At 37.3% G+C, this 18,567-nt stretch overlaps 1 long non-coding RNA gene across 3 annotated transcripts in view; it reads left to right on the top strand.

The window, feature by feature from the left end:
- Positions 1-18,567, top strand: part of LOC122558431 (uncharacterized) — a 150,303-nt gene that overhangs the window by 1,545 nt on the left and 130,191 nt on the right. For all 3 annotated transcript variants that reach the window (XR_015759953.1, XR_015759954.1, XR_015759955.1), the window contains exons 2-3: positions 742-1,044; positions 3,492-3,547. This is a non-coding gene — a long non-coding RNA (uncharacterized LOC122558431). The remainder of the gene's footprint in view (positions 1-741; positions 1,045-3,491; positions 3,548-18,567) is intronic.

Here is an 18,567-nt window from a genome sequence, read left to right as displayed (position 1 = left end):
TTGTTACTTTCAATTACTTTTTTTCGCGTGGATTAAAGGCTTAATTCTACATCTTTCTGAAATCATCTTTGGTAAAGCTGTATTTACACAGGCGAATGACCAATACTATTACCGAACAGAGAAACATGTCAAAATGTGGACGATACAAAAGTGTACATATGACGTAGCGTTTTTGTCGACAATGGACACTTGTTTTTGTCCATATGCTCGGTTTAATGAATTTCCCTTTAACTAAGAAGAGTTTTTAATGAAATCATGACGCACCTACTTTACTGGACTTTACAAAATGCAAGGAACAACTGTTTTAAAATTATTCACGATCAATCTCCAAATTCTGCGAAGAGGTATCCATTCTCCTGCACTTCGCAAAGCAAATATGATTTAGGAGCACTGGATCTTGGACATAGCAATTGCGCATCATGCCACCTTAAATAACGTTCGATGTCAGTATCTATTTTGTTATACGACCATGTTTTATATTTCCATGCCTTAAACGTCCTGCATCTGCATTATACATACAGCAAAGCGAAAGGAGCCGCTCTTACCACTGTGCAGGTAGCGTTGCTCTCGAAACACTTTAGGGAAACTTGAGTGACAGGCGTACCTGTGAAGCGCGATGCATTCTGGGAATTGTAGTTCTCTCACCACTGGAAAACTTGCAAAACCCAAAATGCAATGCGAGGTCCACGGGCTTGCAGTGGGCGGACGCAATGATTGACCCGCTTCTTGATTGGTTTGTAGGCTCGCCTATTTGCATCGGCTTTCAGCCAGTCGCGGAGAGGAGGACACTCTATTCCCCACCCCAGCATCAGCATCGACATCACATCCGTTTCGCCCGCAGCGGTTGTCAAGGCAGCGGGCTGGGCGACCGGAAGCACGGTACGGGCCGTGCACCGTCCTGTCACCCTTGGAGACGTGAGTGCTGACCTCGGCGGCGAAGGAGTGGGTTTTTAAACCTGCTCTCCTTCGCCGCCGTGGGGCAAGATGAACTCTTCAGAACTAGTTAACGTCTTTGAAGCGGACATTCAGCACCGGACCAGAGAGGTGAGTCACATGCTGCGTTTATATTCGGTCCCGGCGAATTTAAAACCTCCACTTCTAGTTATTAATTTTTCTTTCCCCTGTGCATGTTTGCAACTAAACGTTTGTTTCATGTTGGAAAATGCAGAGGCATACAGAGAAATCGAAACTGACGGCGTTATTTATCGCATCGTATTATTAACGATTTGTTTTTTTTTACAAGAAAAGTTACATGCGTGAACGTTCTCACTGGGGCATTTGAAGTTTTATTCAGCTGGGTATGTTAGCTAACATGAACATTCCTGGGCTCCTCTTCTCGATAATAGGGGAGCCAACAGTCATGTTCAATCTTGGAAATAAGGTGCAATTTTCACTTGCCACACTGTTACCTTTAGAAAGAGTGCGGTACGCGAGGTGGTTGTAAGCGAATGCTCAGGACTCTCTGCTCCTTTCGCCAGCCCTGGGGTTCAGCGTCAGAAGAAACTTGCACCTTGATGTGAAATTCGTGACCCGAAATGGATCGCGTTTATGTTTCGAATCGTCAGTACTTAAAAAAAAAGCTGATATCCACCAACCGAACGGAAGATGCGGTGTTAAGTTTTTAAATGCTGGGAAGCCTGGTTTGTGTAGCCCTCGTAAAACAAAGCGAAGATTAGAAGAACCCTGCTCGGCGATCAGATTGGCTGACAGCATATTTTCCGAATAAAATGAATTGTTTTCAGAAAATCTGTACACCAAAAGTAACTCTGCTTGATTAATTTATTGTTGTTGTTTTTATATTGGAACATATTTATTGAACGGAATGACTGAATCAGCATTCATTTTAACCAAAGCGTCATATCGCTTTGATTCTTTTTGTTACATTGGTTTTGTCATGTAACAATTGAATACATCGTCAACAACAAACATACTACGTTATATAATTTCTATCTTGGCGACGCAATAGTTATATGAAGTAATCTTCCAAATATGTGGTAATCAAATGCCATTTTGATTAAATGAGAATCAAATGACATTGTCTATTAATTATAAATATTACGATTTTGCCTTTGAACATAAAAACGGGTAGTAAGATACATATATTCGCTTGTTAATTTATGTCAGTCCTGAAACAAATGTTAGTTTTACCAGTATTCTATAGGTGCTTAACATACATAGATTTTTACTGAAAATCTTTAATGTGATTTTAGCATGGTTATCATACAGGTTCTTAGTAATCGTGGGTTTCAAACAGCAATGACAACATAAATAAAACTGAGTGTAATCAACAGTCATATACCACATTTTATCTGTTTTGTGACACAGTTTTAATTATTGAGGTGTTTAATTTATTTGCATTTGTATGTAAATATATGGAATTCCTAAACCAAATTGATGTTCTTTCTATATGTTCTCAGTTGCAATCTGTGTAATGAGTCATTAATTACTGTAGAAGTACACACAGTTTCTTAGCAGGCTGGAAATGGCATTGTTATGCAAATTAGGGATCCAGTGCAATATCTAGACAGTGTTCCCTTGTATTGAAATTTCACTCATTTTGACAGCATCTTTCACTTTCAAGTTGATACAGGGAGAAGAAATTATTACAAATAACACAATGCATTAGATATTTGAGTCAATTTTGTATCGCTTAATACTTATTTTAGAAAGTCATTATGAGAAGCAAATATCAATGTTACAACAATTGCTATTAAGAAATGTAAAATTTCCCTTGTGTTTTTTTGTGAGTATGCTTTGTAAATAGCTATATATCAGTTATTATTCAAAAATCCCTCCAATAAGACACCTGGATGTATGGAAATGTTTATTGATTCCAACTATTCACAATTATTTGCACCTAATTGTGGAAATTACTATTTAAATTTAGAACTCTGTACGTCTTTGTTAAAAAATTCAATGAGCAGGCATCTCTGGGTAACAGACATGTCAATTAACCCACCACAGGTAGTAGACATGATTTGGAGGAGTTTGTGTTGGACTCTTGTATACAAAGTTAAAAGTCGCACAACACCAGGTTATAGCCCAACAGGTTTATTTGGAAGCACTAGCTTTCGGAGTACTGCTCCTTCATCGGGTGGTTGTGGAGCATATGCTGGTCTCAAAAATAGTTTGCAGATCTGAACAATTTGTTTAGAGAAAAAGGTTTAAATGGAAGTTATGCCTGTCTGTCACTTTGGCTTGCCATTGCTTGAGCTTCATCAGATCACAGCTGGGAATGACAGTCTTGTATATAAAGATGAGAAGCTCTCTCTTAAAAATTGTTCACTAAAATAATCTAATACCTCTCATCTTCTGCTTTTGTCCACTAAAATGTTCTAGATAACATCCAGACTCTGACCAGAAATACTTAAGTACAAAACATTTAACCTAGACTATGTTTAATAAAAATGAATGACAAGAATTGTTAAAATATTTTCACAAAAATGTGGTATAGACATGCTTGTTTGAATGATTATTTTTTATCTTTTTAGACTGAAAACATTTCTAAGATGTGCTTGCAAAAGTTGATTTTATCATAGAAGAGGAGGTAAGGCTGTTTGTCTACTTTTGCAAATTTACAAAAGAAAGAAAATCGTAAGTATTGCCAATGTAATATATGTACTTTCCTTTAAAATGTAGGGGGTTATTATGTGCTCTGCATGTCTAATATTTACTGTATTAATTTTGATTTCTTATTATTCTAATTCATTTGACATTTTATTTAGATTCTATTTATTTTTAGTTGGTTATTTTAGTTAGTTTATTCTAGGTTACTTCACATCTTATTCATGAACCTTTGAGATGGATCATATTCTTATGCCAGAAGAGTAGTCTGAACAGTTTTAAATTTATTTATTCTTCTGTGCATAAAGTTAAGTTGGGTTGGGTTTCACAGCTTTTGAATAGCACTGCTTGATTACTCAATACTACAGAAACTTTGTACTTTAAGATATATTGGATAAATAAACAGCATGTTTAAAGTTTAATATGCTTGCCTTTATTGGTCAGTGCACTGAGTATAGGAGTTGGGAGGTCACTTTGCAGCTGCATAGAACAGTTATTAGGCCACTTTTAGAATACTGCATATAATTCTGGTCTCCCTGCTATTGGAAGGATTTGTGAAACTTGAAAGGGTTCAGAAAAGATTCACAAGAATGTTGCCAAGGTTGGAGGATTTGAGCTATAGGCAGAGGCTGAATAGGCTGGGGATATGGGGTGACCTCATAAAGATTTATCAAATCATGAGCGGCATGGACAAGATAAATAGAGAAGGTCTTTTCCCCTGGGGCGGGAAGTTCAAAATTAGAAGGCATAGGTTTAGGGTGAGAGGGGAAAAATTTAAAATAAATCTAAGGGACAAATTTTTCATGCAGCGGGTGGTGCTTGTATGGAAGTAGTGCAGGCTGGTTCAGTTACAACATTTAAAAAGCATCTGAATAAGAAGGATTTAGAGGAATATGAGCCAAATGCTGACGAATGTGACTAGATTTATTTCGGACATCTGGTCGGCATGGACGAGTTGGACCGAAGGGTCTGTTTACATTCTATACATCTCTATGACTAAGTGTCAAGTTGTAGCCTTAAAATGAATGCTGCCGCAAAGTTATAGATGACTTTTATTGTTACCAATTTCAGTACATCTATTAAATCTGAATAATGGTGGCCAGATGATCTAATGTAATAAAAGTCAGACTTCTACAAAAACCTTTCCAAGTACAATATGAAGAACAAAGTACATTTTAAGCACAAATGTTTCTTTCCTGATATTAAATTGTAATGCTGTTTTTCAAGGATCTCTTAAAATCTCAAAACAATAGTTTGTATGTATGTGTAAATATATATATTATATTTATAATAGATATAGCAGGCTGTAATGAAAGATTATCAGATTCTGACACTTCTTTCTTCGAAGAATGTACATTAGTATGTATAATTTACAACATATAATTACAAAGCTGAATGCCAGACTTGGTGTATTTTATAACTACATGAGGAAGCTGAAGGTAGAAGTGCAGTGATACACTTCACGCAAGTGTACTTCTTTGACTTGCTTTAGAATCCATATGTGATTTGTTCTGTAGAATGCTAACCCTTTGCCATTTATAAGTACATGCTTTTTCAAAAAGTCTGGATTATAATCATTGGTAAATTTGTGTATCTTAGTGAAAACATGTTTTGTTTAATTTACACTCCAGTATGTGTAATTTTACAGTTTTAGTGCTTATTTGGAATTCTCAAAGCAATTCAGTTAGTTTAACAATATTGGAAAAGTTAGAGATGAAAGAAAGGACATTGCATCATTATCTCACTCCTCTCATTTTAATCTGCTTATCATATTTATGTTAATTGTGTACTGAATAACACAACTGTTCTGGACCTCTATTCCCTTTATTTGACACAATAATCAAAATGTTTTCACTCTTTAAATTTCTCATTTTATTTAAATTCTTTTGTTCACTCATGAAGCAGCATTTATTGCCTGTCCCTAGTTGCTCTTGAGAAGGCAGCCTTCTTGAACTACAGCAGTTCATGTGCTGTAGATAAACCCACAAAGTTGTTAGGGAGGGAATTCAGGATTTTGAACCAACAACACTGAAGGCAGTGCAATTTATTTCCAAATCAGAATGGTAAGTAGCTCGGAGGGGATCTTGCAGTTGGTGGCGGTTCCCATGCGTCTGCTGCCCTTGTCTTACCAAGTGGTATGGGTCATGGGTTTCAAAGGTGCTGCTTGAGCATCTTTGGTGAATTTCTGCAGTGCACCTTGTTGATTGTACACACTGCTGCTACTGAATGTTGGTGGTGAAGGGAGTGAATGTGGTGCCAATCAAGTGGGCTGCTTTGTTCTGGATGATGCCAAGCTCCTGTGTGTTGATGGAGCTGTGATCAATGAGACAAGTAGGGTGTATTCCATCACACTCCTCATTTGATCCTAATAGATGGTGGACAAGCTTTGGGAGTCAGGTTACTTAATGCAGTTGTCCTAGCCTCTGACATGCTATTTAAGCCATTGTATTTACATTACTATTCCAGATCAACTTCTAGTCAATTGTAGCCCCAGGGTGTTGATAGCAGAGGATTCAGTGTCGACAATGCCATTGTGAATATCAAGGGATATTGGTGAGATGGTCATTTTCTGGCATTTGTGTGGTGTGAGTGTTACTTCCCACTTTTCAGCCTAATCCTGGAGCTTGTTCAGACCTTACTGCCTTTGGACATGGACTGCTTTACTCATGGAGGAGTCCAGAATGGTGTTGAATATTATGTTGTTATCAGCGAATGTCCCCACTTCTGACCTTCTGATGGAGGGAAGATTGTTGGTGAAGCAGCTGAAAATACTTTGGGCTAAGGAATGCTCATAGATGTCCTGGAACTGAGATGACTGACCATCAACAACCACCACCATCTTCCTACATGCCAGGTATAACTCCGACAAGTGGAGAGTTTTTTTTTCCGAATTCCCATGAACTCCAGTTTTACTAAGGAACTTTGATGTCACGTGCTGTCACATGTGGCGTTGATGTCAAGGGCAATCACTGTCACTTCACCTCTGGAAGTCAGCTCTTTTGTCCTTGTTTGAACCAAGGTTGTAATGAAATCAGGAGCTGAGTGGCCCTGGTGGAGTGTCACTGAGCAGGTTATTGCTGAGCAGGTGTTGCTTGATAATACTGTTGACAACATTTTCCATCTCTTTTCTGATGTTCGAGTAGACTAATCGGGTGGTAATTGGCCAATTGGGGTTTGTTCTGCTTTATGTGTACAGGACAAACCTGGGGAATTTTCCATATTGTTGGGTAAAGGCTAGTGTTGTAACTGTACTCTACTCTAACAGCTTGGCTAGGGGCATGGCAATGTCTGGAGCAAAAGTCTTCACTACTATTTCAGAAATGTTGTCAGGGCCCATAGATGTTACAGCATCCAGTTCCTCCTACCATTTTTTTTTTTGATATCACGTGGGGTGAATTGAAGTGGTTAAAGACTGGCAGCAGTGATGCTGGGGTCGTTTAGGAGGAGACTAAGACAGAGGTCAATTGGCCCATCGAGTCTGCACCAGCCTTCCAATTAGCATCCGACTCTATCTCTATGTTAGGTTATTTCCCCGAGGTGAGATGCAATTCGTGCACACCAACTTCTGCAAACAGTTAAAGTTTTTCAAAGCCTGTACAAGCTAGGCGACTCCATTGACACTCTTCGTAGACATGTGAAGTTGATTCAAAGAGGCCCCGAACAAAGAAAACACATCCCCTTTATATAGGGCAGTTGGTAATGCTTACAGGTACTCTGGCCACTCCCCACCACCACTACCCCAACCTCCCAGGTACTGTGGTGGGATGAGGTCATCCTCGGATATAATGTAAATGCCCTAATCCTGGGGAATCGTTATGGAAATGATTTCCTGACTCCATGATTCCCCAAGACAATATAGGTGTGATATGTCCTAGCTTCAGTATCAGGGGACGATCACGTAAACTAATTTGATTGGCTGTGGGATGGCTATGAAAGCATTTCTGAATGGAAGGGACTGAATGAGAGTTAAATTTGATAATAGCAGGAGAGTAGTAGTAAATGGCTACCCAAGTGAAGTATGAGTCATCCACATTCATGCACGAATGTCGTCCCCACTCACTTCCAGAATGTTCAGCTTCTGGAGAAAGTCCATACAGTTTAACCCTTTAATATTACATTAATATCCAGATAGTGCAATTTAATCTTTTAACATTGCACCTGTAACCCCATTTACCATGGACGCTATAGGGCAATTTAGCATATCCAAACTGCCTAACCATGGACTATGGAAGGAAACTTGAGCATCTGGTGGAAACCCACACAGATGTGGGGAGAACGTGCAAACGCCACACAGACAGTCTCCCAAGACTGGAATCAAACCTGGATAATGTACTGGGTTCTTCTGGTTGCAGGCTATTCCAAATGCTTCGGTCTTGTCTTTTGCACTGATGTGCTGAGCATCCCCATTGCTGAGGATGGAGATATTTGTGGAGCCACCTCCCATAGCGAACCACTTATTAACCACCATTCATAACAGGATATTGTATGACTTCAGGGCTTCGATTTGGTCTGTTTATTTTTACTTATGTCCTGTTGTGCCAACATTTATACCATTTAATGTTTGTATTTTCATCTGGTCTTCCTGTTAACTGGCAGTTTTCTGTTATTATTATTTAAAGTTTGCTGATATTTCTTTCAATCACTCTTGCATTCCCGAACCTCTCAAACATCTACATACCTTTTGAGACAGAATTGTATAGATCACATTAATGTGTTTCAGGAGTTCAGGATCCTAAAATTCCTTGCTAACCTTTCTGTCGCCCCCTTGTCTATAATCTGGAGTGGGTGGAGTGGGACAGAGGAAGCGTACAATGGTCTGCTTGCCCTCATCTCAATTGAGAGCCTTAAGAGGGCAATGGTTGTCCAATTGAGGGTTGCTCTTCATTTTGTGACTGCTTTGAAAGGTTTCAGGGCACAAGCAAAGCCAACTTCTGATCTCTGTCATGAAGGTTAGGGGGTGCGGTAGTGGCTTCACCTCCCTCCTCACTGGTCCTAACTTAGAATCTGGGGACTGTTTGTAAAGTCAGGCTTATCCACTGTTGCTGCTGGGACTGCAGAGCTGTCAGTCAATTCAGTTGGCCAGCTGTTCCCTGGATGCAAACCTTTGCAAAAGTGAAGGGCAGAGGTCTGTTTCCAGCAAGTTGATGTTCTGTGGAATGTTAAATAGCTGTGGGGCTGTTGCGATCAGCAGGGGTACATTTACACTGACTCTTTGGGTAGCAGACAGGAAACCCCATTAAATGATAAGTGTGAGGTAATGCATTTTTAGGAGGTCTAATATGGGAAGGATTTATGCAATGATTGGAAGGTCACTAGGGTATCCTGAGAAATGCAGGAACCTTGATGTTCAAGTTCATAGATCCCTGTAGATGTCAGCATATAGAGTTAGAAGAAGGCACATGGGATGTTTGTTTTCATTAGCTAATGCATAGAATTTAGGAGAAGTGAAGTCTTGTTGCAACTATAGTAAGCATTAGTTATATCTCAGAATAATGTGTGTACTTCTGGTTGGAGGATGGTGATTGCATTGGAGAGAGTGCAGAGGAGATTATCAGGATGTTGCTTAAGATGGAAATTCTATATGAGGGCAGAGTGCATAGCTGCGTTTGTTTCTTCAGAAGTAGAGGAGCCTTAGGGGGAATTCTGATTTGAAGTATGCAAAATTATGAGAGACTGTGTTAGGGTAGACCATGAAAATCGTTTCCCTATGGCAGATGTGTCTGAGACCAAAGGGCATGCGTTTTAAGGTGAGGAGTAAGTAGAGTGGATCTGAGGAAAAGATTTTTTACTCAGAAGGTCGTAGGAAGATGGAATGTACTGCCTGAGAGAGTGGTGGAGGCAGGTACTCTCACAACATTTTAAGAAGCATCTGGGTGAGCACTTAAAACACCCAGGGCATAGTAAGCTAAGGACAGGGTGCAGGTAAATGGGATTAGTATAGTTTAGTGTTTGTAGGTCGACTTAGACATGGTAGGCCGAAGGGCCTGGTTCTGTGCTGTATGACTCGATGAGTGAGTCACGGTGATAACCTAGTACTCTATCAGTGAATGACAAAGAGTTGACATAACTTTGATGGATTTATTGTGCTGTTTTTAGTTACATTGCACTTGCTTTTCACCTTGTGTTCACTCATTCCTATTCCTTGCATAATTTAAAATTTAGACAACTAAATGAGTATGAGGAGCTATGCACGATGGAGTTTAATAATAAAGGTAAGACTTTGCACTTTGCATCTGACTAAAAACAAAGAATATTTTCTTAATGATGAGCAATGGTATGCTGTGGAAGAGTAAAGGAATTAGGGAGTCCATGTACCCAAATTACTAACAAGCTCATGTATGGGTAAAAATAAAATGTAATCAGCAAGGTTAAGGAAATGTTGGCCTTCATCTCTGGTGGATTGGAATACAAAAAATAGGGAATTTATGGTTTGGTAATACAAAGCTTTGGCTAGACCCCAGCTGGGGAAACTGTGTTTAGATATGTTAATTAAACTACAGGAAAGATATGTTGACTTTAGAAAGAGTGCAGATTCGCTAAAATCACATCAGGGTTAACACATCAGGGTTAAAGGGTGATCAGTATAAACTTTTAGAATTGGATCTTGTAGTATACGATATCATCTAATGCCATATGGGATTACTGTTGTGTACTTATTATGAACCGACCATTGTTTTGAATTTAAGGAAAAAGGCAAAATTTACAAATGAGAAAAGGCTCAGTGGACCATTGCAGGTAATTCCAGGCTCAACCAGCATTGCACACATTTCATCTTGAACGCTCCACATCTTGTTGCTATTACCTTCCTGGTTTATTATTCTGACAATGAAAAAACATTTCTAATATGTTGTATTTCTATTTAATTAAATCTAAATATGTGCCTTTTGGTCTTATCTGCATTTGTTCTTTAAAAGTCAACTTATCTGTATTAATACTATGTGTACCTTGATTAGGTTAATGAACAACTCACTATAAGTTTAAATGGAAATGGATTCTGCCAAATATTTCTTTGAAACGGGTTTTTAAAAAGATGTATCTATTAACTTAAGTTGGATTTTCCTTTCTACAACAACATTCAAGTAATAAGGTGTACCTGGATTTACTCCATTGAATACACAGGGCAATTAATGGAATGCACAACTTAGAAAACACTACTTCAGCTTGATGCATTTACTTGTAAGTATCATCATATTAATTTTTTAAAAATCACCCAACAATAACAAAAAACTTTTAAAACTACTTATTTGATAGCAAGATTATTGAATTATATATGACAGATCATTGGTTGTATACTATTGGAAGTCTGGGCATCAGTACCATGGTTCCTCAGCATTGCAAATGTTTTTGTTTGAATATGTGCACGTTTTCTTGGATTTTGGAGTACTCAAATCGCATGAAAATGAATCTATTAAGTACATTTATTTGGACATTGAAGATTAGTTCAATTACTGGAGTATACAATGTGCTACTATTGTTAATATTAATCATTTCAATGACAATACCAGGTATTCATGACTTGTTATTAAGAGTGTACATTGCCTTTCTGTAGGAGCTATAAAGACAGGAATATAATGAATCTGCTTCAACTTTTAAAAGAAAACTGTTCTTCCAATAGAGTTTACAAACTGAATAATAGTTGAATCAGTTTCTCCCCTACTGTTGTTAGAATACAGAATGGACTCACAAACTTTTGGCATTCACCTGTACCTGTGTTTTTGTTTTGCCGCTGTTTACCTATCGTTTGTTTATCTATGCTATTTAACTATGTGATCTGCCTGTATTGCTCGCAAGACAAAGCTTTTCACTTTACCTCAGTACACGTGACAATAAATTCCATTCAATTCTTTCAATTCAAATTTTAAAATTTATTATGTACTGGTGTCCACCCATTAACTTATGAAGAATAATTAGACATCTCAATATTTCAGCAAATGTTTAAAAAAAGTTTGTGTTTCACAATATTGATACATGACCCTTAATAAACTCAGCTTCTAAAGAAAAATGAATGTGACAGAAACTTTTTTCCCTGTTTCATTAAAATGCTAAACTGTCAACTCCAGTAATTCAAAATTCCTTTGTATGCTTACAATTCATTGGCTTTAATGGATACAGTTGTTGTGGGATAGTTTGCTCTGCGTTTCTATTCCAAAAGTAATTTTTTAACTTGTTTCAATTGTTTTGAATTTTCTTTCACTGTACACATTGCAACACAAAAATTTTTGCAACTCTTAAAAAGTCAATAACTAAAAATAAAGCTCTTATCTATAAAGTTTTGTGCATTTCTGTGCTCTATCCCATTGTCATATTCTGTTGCTTTTTTGATATTCCATGTGTTTTTATTGTCAACCATTATATAAATTTAGAAACTCTGTATGACAAATTTAAGTTCTGCAAAACAGCATGCACTTCATGATGTGCACCAGGTTTGAAATATTACATGTAGTTGTGAAGTTTTGCGTTATTTTCACTCTTCTTACCTCCTCTCCTGAAAAAAACCTTTCCCAGATGTAGGAGCTATAAAGACAGGAATATAATGAATCTGTCAAATTTAATATTACAGTATATTTGAATTGTCTAGAATGGTGGATATCACTTGCATGAAAAATTACTATTCTAGAAAAAAAAGAGTTCAAAATTATTTAGCTCATTACCCTGTTCAGAATTTTACAAAACGTTCATTGGCTATCTGTTATTTTGGCAACATGGTCATTGTTTTGTGTTTACAGCAAGAATGGGTCAGACACTGGAATTTTGCCTCGAGAACCAAGTGCAGCTTAGATTAGTCAGATGAAAATTTGGTGTCAAGGAATGTTGCAGCAGATTGGAGAAATTTATTTCTGTATTGACTGCTATTTTTGATGTATGGGTATTGGGAATCATATAACCAGCATTAACATCCCTCATTTGATGAGTCCAAAAGCAAATGAACAATTTGTCTTCCTTAAGACTTGTCCAAACACTGAAAGGTGCAGTAGACCTGAAATCTGTTGTGTATGTCTAAGCAAAATTACGATTTGAAGTTAATGGATAGATCATGTCCTCAGGCCTTGTGTGAATGTTTACCTTGAAAAGCTTATCAAAATAACAGAAAAAATTGTCACAGAGGAAATTATTTACGCTGTTTTCTATAGTCAAAGGCAGGTCAGCCTATTTATAACAAACTAATAATGTGCAGTTATTTTAAATATTTTATGTTTGCATGTAAACATTTAAAAGCAGTGAATATGTTTCATTGTATAGTGGTAGAAGTCATGTGTGATTGACTAAAGATAATACGTATATCATTATCAGTAATGTAACACAATAGCATGGGACCAGAATTGCAAGAACCATCATCAATTATATTATAATACCTATTTAGATAGCTTATTTTAATTGGATCAAATTCCATGTACCTTAGTACAGCTTGGCAACCTAAATTATCCAGGTAAGCATCAATATTATCTTTGGCACTATTTTTGTCTGCTCCATTCCAGTTATGTTCCATTATTTAAATATAATTTTATTTTCAACTGTGCTTTCTTGTTACAGTTTGTAACATATATGTACACATTTTAAGTAGTCAGTATATTACACTAAACATCTGTTACAAATTTCTTGTTTTTATGTGCAATAACCTCACCTGTGGTCTGACTGATACTTTTTGATGAATTCTTAAAGAAAATTATCCTTTTTCAACAGCTGAGTGAGTCTGGCCATTATTGCAAAAATTTAAGTTTATACATGGAAAGCCAGGTGCCAATTAATAATTAGCACATTGTATAAAAAGCACAGAACCCTTGCCTTTAGAATATTTTACAGGCTGAATACAAATTTCCTAATGATTTTTTTTAATTAAGTAAAGCACTTTTCTGACTGGATTGACTCATGAGATTATACTCAGGTTTTTATTGGTTTAAGTGAAAGAAAAGTAGCTATTGGAAAAGTGCCATTTTGATATGTTAACTGCTGGAAAACATTTAGACTTTTAGAGATGATCATTGATTTCAATGCAAAATTTACAAATACATAGAATAGTCTAAAAGTGAGAGTAAAATGCTGCTGTTGTAAAACTATTTTCTGACTACAGATATGTTTATAGAATTCTCAAAGTGTGAGCTGCACAGAAAACCATAGAATAATGGAAACATTACAGCACAGAACAAGGCTATTCAGTCCATATGCCTGCATCAGCTAAATTTAAAACAAACTTTCCCACTTTCCAGCACTTGGTCTTTTGTGTGTTACACTGCTTCTAGTGCAGGTCCTGGTTCCATTTAAATGTTTTGTGGATTTCTGCCTCAGCCACTAAATTGGGCATCAATTTCCAGATACCCACCACCCTTTGGGTGAGAAAGGTTTTTCCTCATGACCCCTCTAATCCTTAACTAATCAGTTTAAAGATGTGCTCCTTGGTAATTGACCTTTCTATTAGGAAAACTGTTTTTCTGTCCACTCTCCAAGCCCCTCCTTATTTTGGTCATCTCAATTATGTCACCTCCTTGACCTCCTCCTGATTTAAAGAAAATAACTGTAGCCCATCAAATCTGCCTTCATAGCTACAGTTTTCAAGCCATGGCAACATTCTTCTAAAATTCTCTGTACTCTCACTATTGACCAATTATGTCTTTAAAATGGTGACCTGAACAGTCCACTGTAGGTATAGCCTAACCAGTGTCTTGTGTATATCCAGTGTTACACCCTGATTTTTAAAAATTCAATATCTTGCTCAATGAAGGAAAGCATACCATATGCCTTCTTTGCCACTTTACCCACCTGTCCTGTCACTTCCAAAGACCTATGGACATGTTCTGCAAGGTATCTCACTTCATCGACTCCTCTTTATTATGCTTCCATTTATGTATTCTCATGCTTTGTTTGCTGACCCAAATGCATAACCTCACACTTTTTTTTCCAGATTGAATTCCATTTGTCATTTTCTGCACACACATCAAACCATTGATACCATCCTGCTGTTGACAATCATCAAAATCAACTGCATTAACAATTTTTGTGCTACCTGCAAAATTCTCAATTTCGTCTCACACATTTGAGTCTAAATCATTAACATATATCTCAAACATCAAAGGACCCAACACTTTGCCCTGAGAAACACTACTGGAAACAATTTTCCATTTGCAAAAACACCCATCAATATTTACACTTTATCTCCTGTTATTGAACCAATTTTGGATCTGATTCTGGTTTAAGTATTTCTGGGTTAAATATTTCTGAAAGTTATGTCAACAACATCCACTGCTTTATCCTCATCAATCCTCCTGGTTACATACCCAAACATTTCAATTTAGTTAGTAATAAATGAACATTCCTAAATTTATAAACAATGCTGACTATCCTAATTAATCTGTACCTCTCCAAATATCAATTTGTCCTCTTTTTCATTATTAGAATCAATACTTTTCCCCCCACCAGGCTCAGACTGATCAGCCTTTAATTATTCAACCTATCCTTCACAACCTTTCTGAGTAATGGTTCAATGTTTGCAAGCTTTCAGTTCTCTCTTACCTCCCTTGAATCTCATGAAAATTTTAATATGATCCTCAAAGCACTTACTTTTCCTTCTCTGACTCCTTTAACAACTAATTCATAAGATTCATCTCGTCCTGATGATTTATTCATCTTTAAGAAGGACAGCATCTCTCTCAACATTATACTTATTTTGAATAACATTTCTTGCTCCTCCTTTACCTAAGAAGTCTGTTTTATCCATTTCCTTTGTGAAGACTGAGATAAGGTAATGATTAGAATGTTATCTCCTGACTTCCTCAGAGCTTGCCCACCATCTGCAAAGAACAAGTCTGACATTTGTTGGAATGTGACCCACTTGCTTGGATGATTGCAGCTCTAACAACACTCAGATGCTTGACAATATCCAAAACAAAGCAGCCCGTTTGATTGGTGCCACATTCACGCATATTCACTCCCTGCACCACTGATGCACTGTAGCAGCAGTATGTACCATCTACAAGAGGTACTGCAGCACCAATCTGTTGTAGCAATAATATGCTGCCCTGGTGTCTATCTGTGCCCTTGACTCATTGGTTTATTTGTTATTCTCCTTGCATTTACATATATCCTTGGAGATTTTTGGAGAAGATTTGTAGCTCAGGTTGTGGATCAGATTGTAAATTTGCTCACTGAGCTGGTAGATTTGTTCTCTGACATTTCATCACCATGCTCAGTAACATCATCAGTGAGCCTCCAGTGAAGCGTTGGTGTTCTGAAGCTTGCTATTTATCTGTCTTGGTTTGTTGTGGTGGGTGATTTCACTTTCGGTTCTGTTTTTGAGAGGTTGGTAAATAGGGTCCAAATCTGTATGTTTGTTAAGGAATTCTGGTTTGAATGCCAGGTCTCTAGGAATTCCTGTGTGTGCCTTTGTTTAGCCTGTCCCAGGATGGATGTGTTGTCCCAGCCAAATTAGTGTCCCTCTTTGTTCCTAGAGGCCTAGTATTCAAACCAGAACTCCATTAACAAATATACAGATTTGGACCCCATTTACCAACCTCCCAGAAACAGAACAGGAAATTATATCACCCACCACAACAAACCAAGACCGATAAATAGCCGGCAGGGCAGAACACCAACACTTCATCAGAGGCTCACTGACGATGTCACCTAGCATGATGACAAAACATCTGAGAACAAATCTACCAGCTCAGCGAGCAAATTTATAACCTGATATATCCTCTTTAATACTGCCAAATCCTGTGCTGTATGTATTTTAACCTCCGCTTCCTCAGTCTTGCAAATTATTCTTAATTTGTTTGTTGGTTTCCACCCCTCTGCCAATCTAGTTTAAACCCTCTGAACAGCATTAGGAAAACTCCCTGCAAGAATCTTTATCCTGGTCCTGGTTAGGTCCAGGTCCAGGTCCAGGTCCAGGTCCTACCTCCCTCAGAACTGATCTTAATATCTTAGAATTTTAATGTCCACTGTCTCACACTAGCTTTCCAGCAAGTGTTCAGTCACTCAGTTCTCCTATTTCCATGTTCTCTGGCAGGTGGCACTGGAAGTAATCATGAGACCATTGCCTTAGATTTCCTGACTTGCAGTCAGTATCAACTGCACAACTGTACTTCAACTGTTCACTTTTTAAAAAAAATTGATTAAAGTGAGCAAATTATTACATCTAGAGTTGCTTATTAAGCTGTTAAATATTTGTAGTATGTTTAGATACCCAATACATGCTATTTTAATTCTGTGATTAGAGCTGTTTGTTTTCTGTATATTGGCACCAATCGTTCCCAAATCAGTTGTCGCACAGCCAACTAGAAAATAAGGATCCGTCTTCTAAGCAGCTCCTCTGGACCAAAATAATTCAATTTTCTGCAGTAGTCATGTCTGCTTGGAATCTTGGGTTTCAGGGCCAATATTTCATCATGGTTCCTTACTCACTAGAAATGGGCAGCAACAATCCAAGTTCAATTCATGCAAGATGTCTCTCTTTTTCCTCCTATGCATCCTATGGGTTTGAGCCTATATTCTGTAAGAATCACAACAGCGTGCCTACAGTTTTCATTAAGATACCAGCAATTCCTTTTTTTTGACGTTAAAATATGCAATATTATTTTGCAGTCAATTTATACAGTCATTTTATAGATAGTATGATCTCTTGTGTGTGGAAATAACCTTATTTTAGTAGTCTCAATATTGACACTAACCTTTTGTAGCAACTATTTCATATCATTGCCTATTATATCTCCCTCCTTGAGACTTCCATGCTTGCACAAATTGCTGTTTTCCTCCCAAAGAATGCCTCGACTGCTGGTTCAGTCCTAGATGCTCTCCAGATTGCTCATTCTATCTCTGATGAAAGCTCTAAGATCTCCTCTTACCATTGGAAATGACTTTCTCAATGGCTGCAGCTAATAAGAATGGAAAATTTCCAAACTTAATGTTCTAGATTTTGTGGTCAGTGAGCAATTTGAAGGGGCTCACTGTTCACATCGAAGAAAGCTGCTCACAAAGATTCAGTGATATTAAAGTTGTGTAAATTTCCCCTTTTCCAACATTAGTGTAAATGTGATGCCAAGTCAATGAGACCTCAAAACATCCAGCAACATTGATTTCATTAAGCAGGGTAAGCAGCCAATAGAATTGAAGTATTCTTACAGGCAGCAAACCAGTAAATAAAATGCATTCAAGTTTTCATTTTTAATTGAGAGTGAAATATAATTAGAAAGTACATGGAATTGAAATAGAACTGAAATGTCACATATTTAAAAAAACAGAAGTTTGTCATTCTACAATCATAAAATTAGTTTTCCAGGGCCCATGAGGCAGTTCCAAAGTAATTATTAGCTTAACATGTCAATAAAAGTTAAATTACCCCTCATTCAATAAGGTGCAGCATTCTTGAGGGTTTTTACATTATGTTGTGAGCATCAAAGGACATATTCTCATAAATTCAGTGATTTATACATAATTGCAGTTTGGGGGGTCCTTAAGAGAAGCATAGAATTGCAGACAGGAGGTTCTGGATTTCCATGTTTAACTGTGCATGTATGCAGTTGTTGTCAGTTTCAGAGCAATAATGAAAATGCACTCTGACAGTTTAGCCATCGTTACAGTAGCACGTTGGGGCCATTGTATCCACTTAGCAAATGAGTGAACGCTATCATTATAAAATTTTTTTTAGTCTGGTTTGAAAGAAAATATGAACAAGTCAGACACGATTAATTTTTTTATTTCCATTTCTTAGGTTGATGGATTGGCAGTTTTATGTTCCTGAGAGAGTATGATCAACAACTCATGGCAATTATACTATTTCAGTTTGCTATGGCTTAACTTCTCCTTTCTCTGCACACACATATTGGCAGTATCTTTATTACAAATTAGCAATTATGCATCTTTTTGCAGTTATGATCTAAAATATGTTTACAGTGATGAAGATTTTTACAGGAAAATGTTTTTTTAACCTACTAGGAAATATGTAACACTATTGTTTATTGATTATATACTGGATTGTCTCCAATTCTTGGAAATATTAGGTTGGTGAAACTA

This window comes from Chiloscyllium plagiosum, unplaced genomic scaffold, assembly GCF_037043375.1.
Source record: "Chiloscyllium plagiosum isolate Xiang-an unplaced genomic scaffold, Cpla_swu_hap1 HiC_scaffold_17, whole genome shotgun sequence".
NCBI lineage: Eukaryota > Metazoa > Chordata > Chondrichthyes > Orectolobiformes > Hemiscylliidae > Chiloscyllium > Chiloscyllium plagiosum.
The sequence above is the reverse complement of the archived record's forward strand: the minus strand, read 5'-3'. Positions and strand labels throughout refer to the sequence as shown.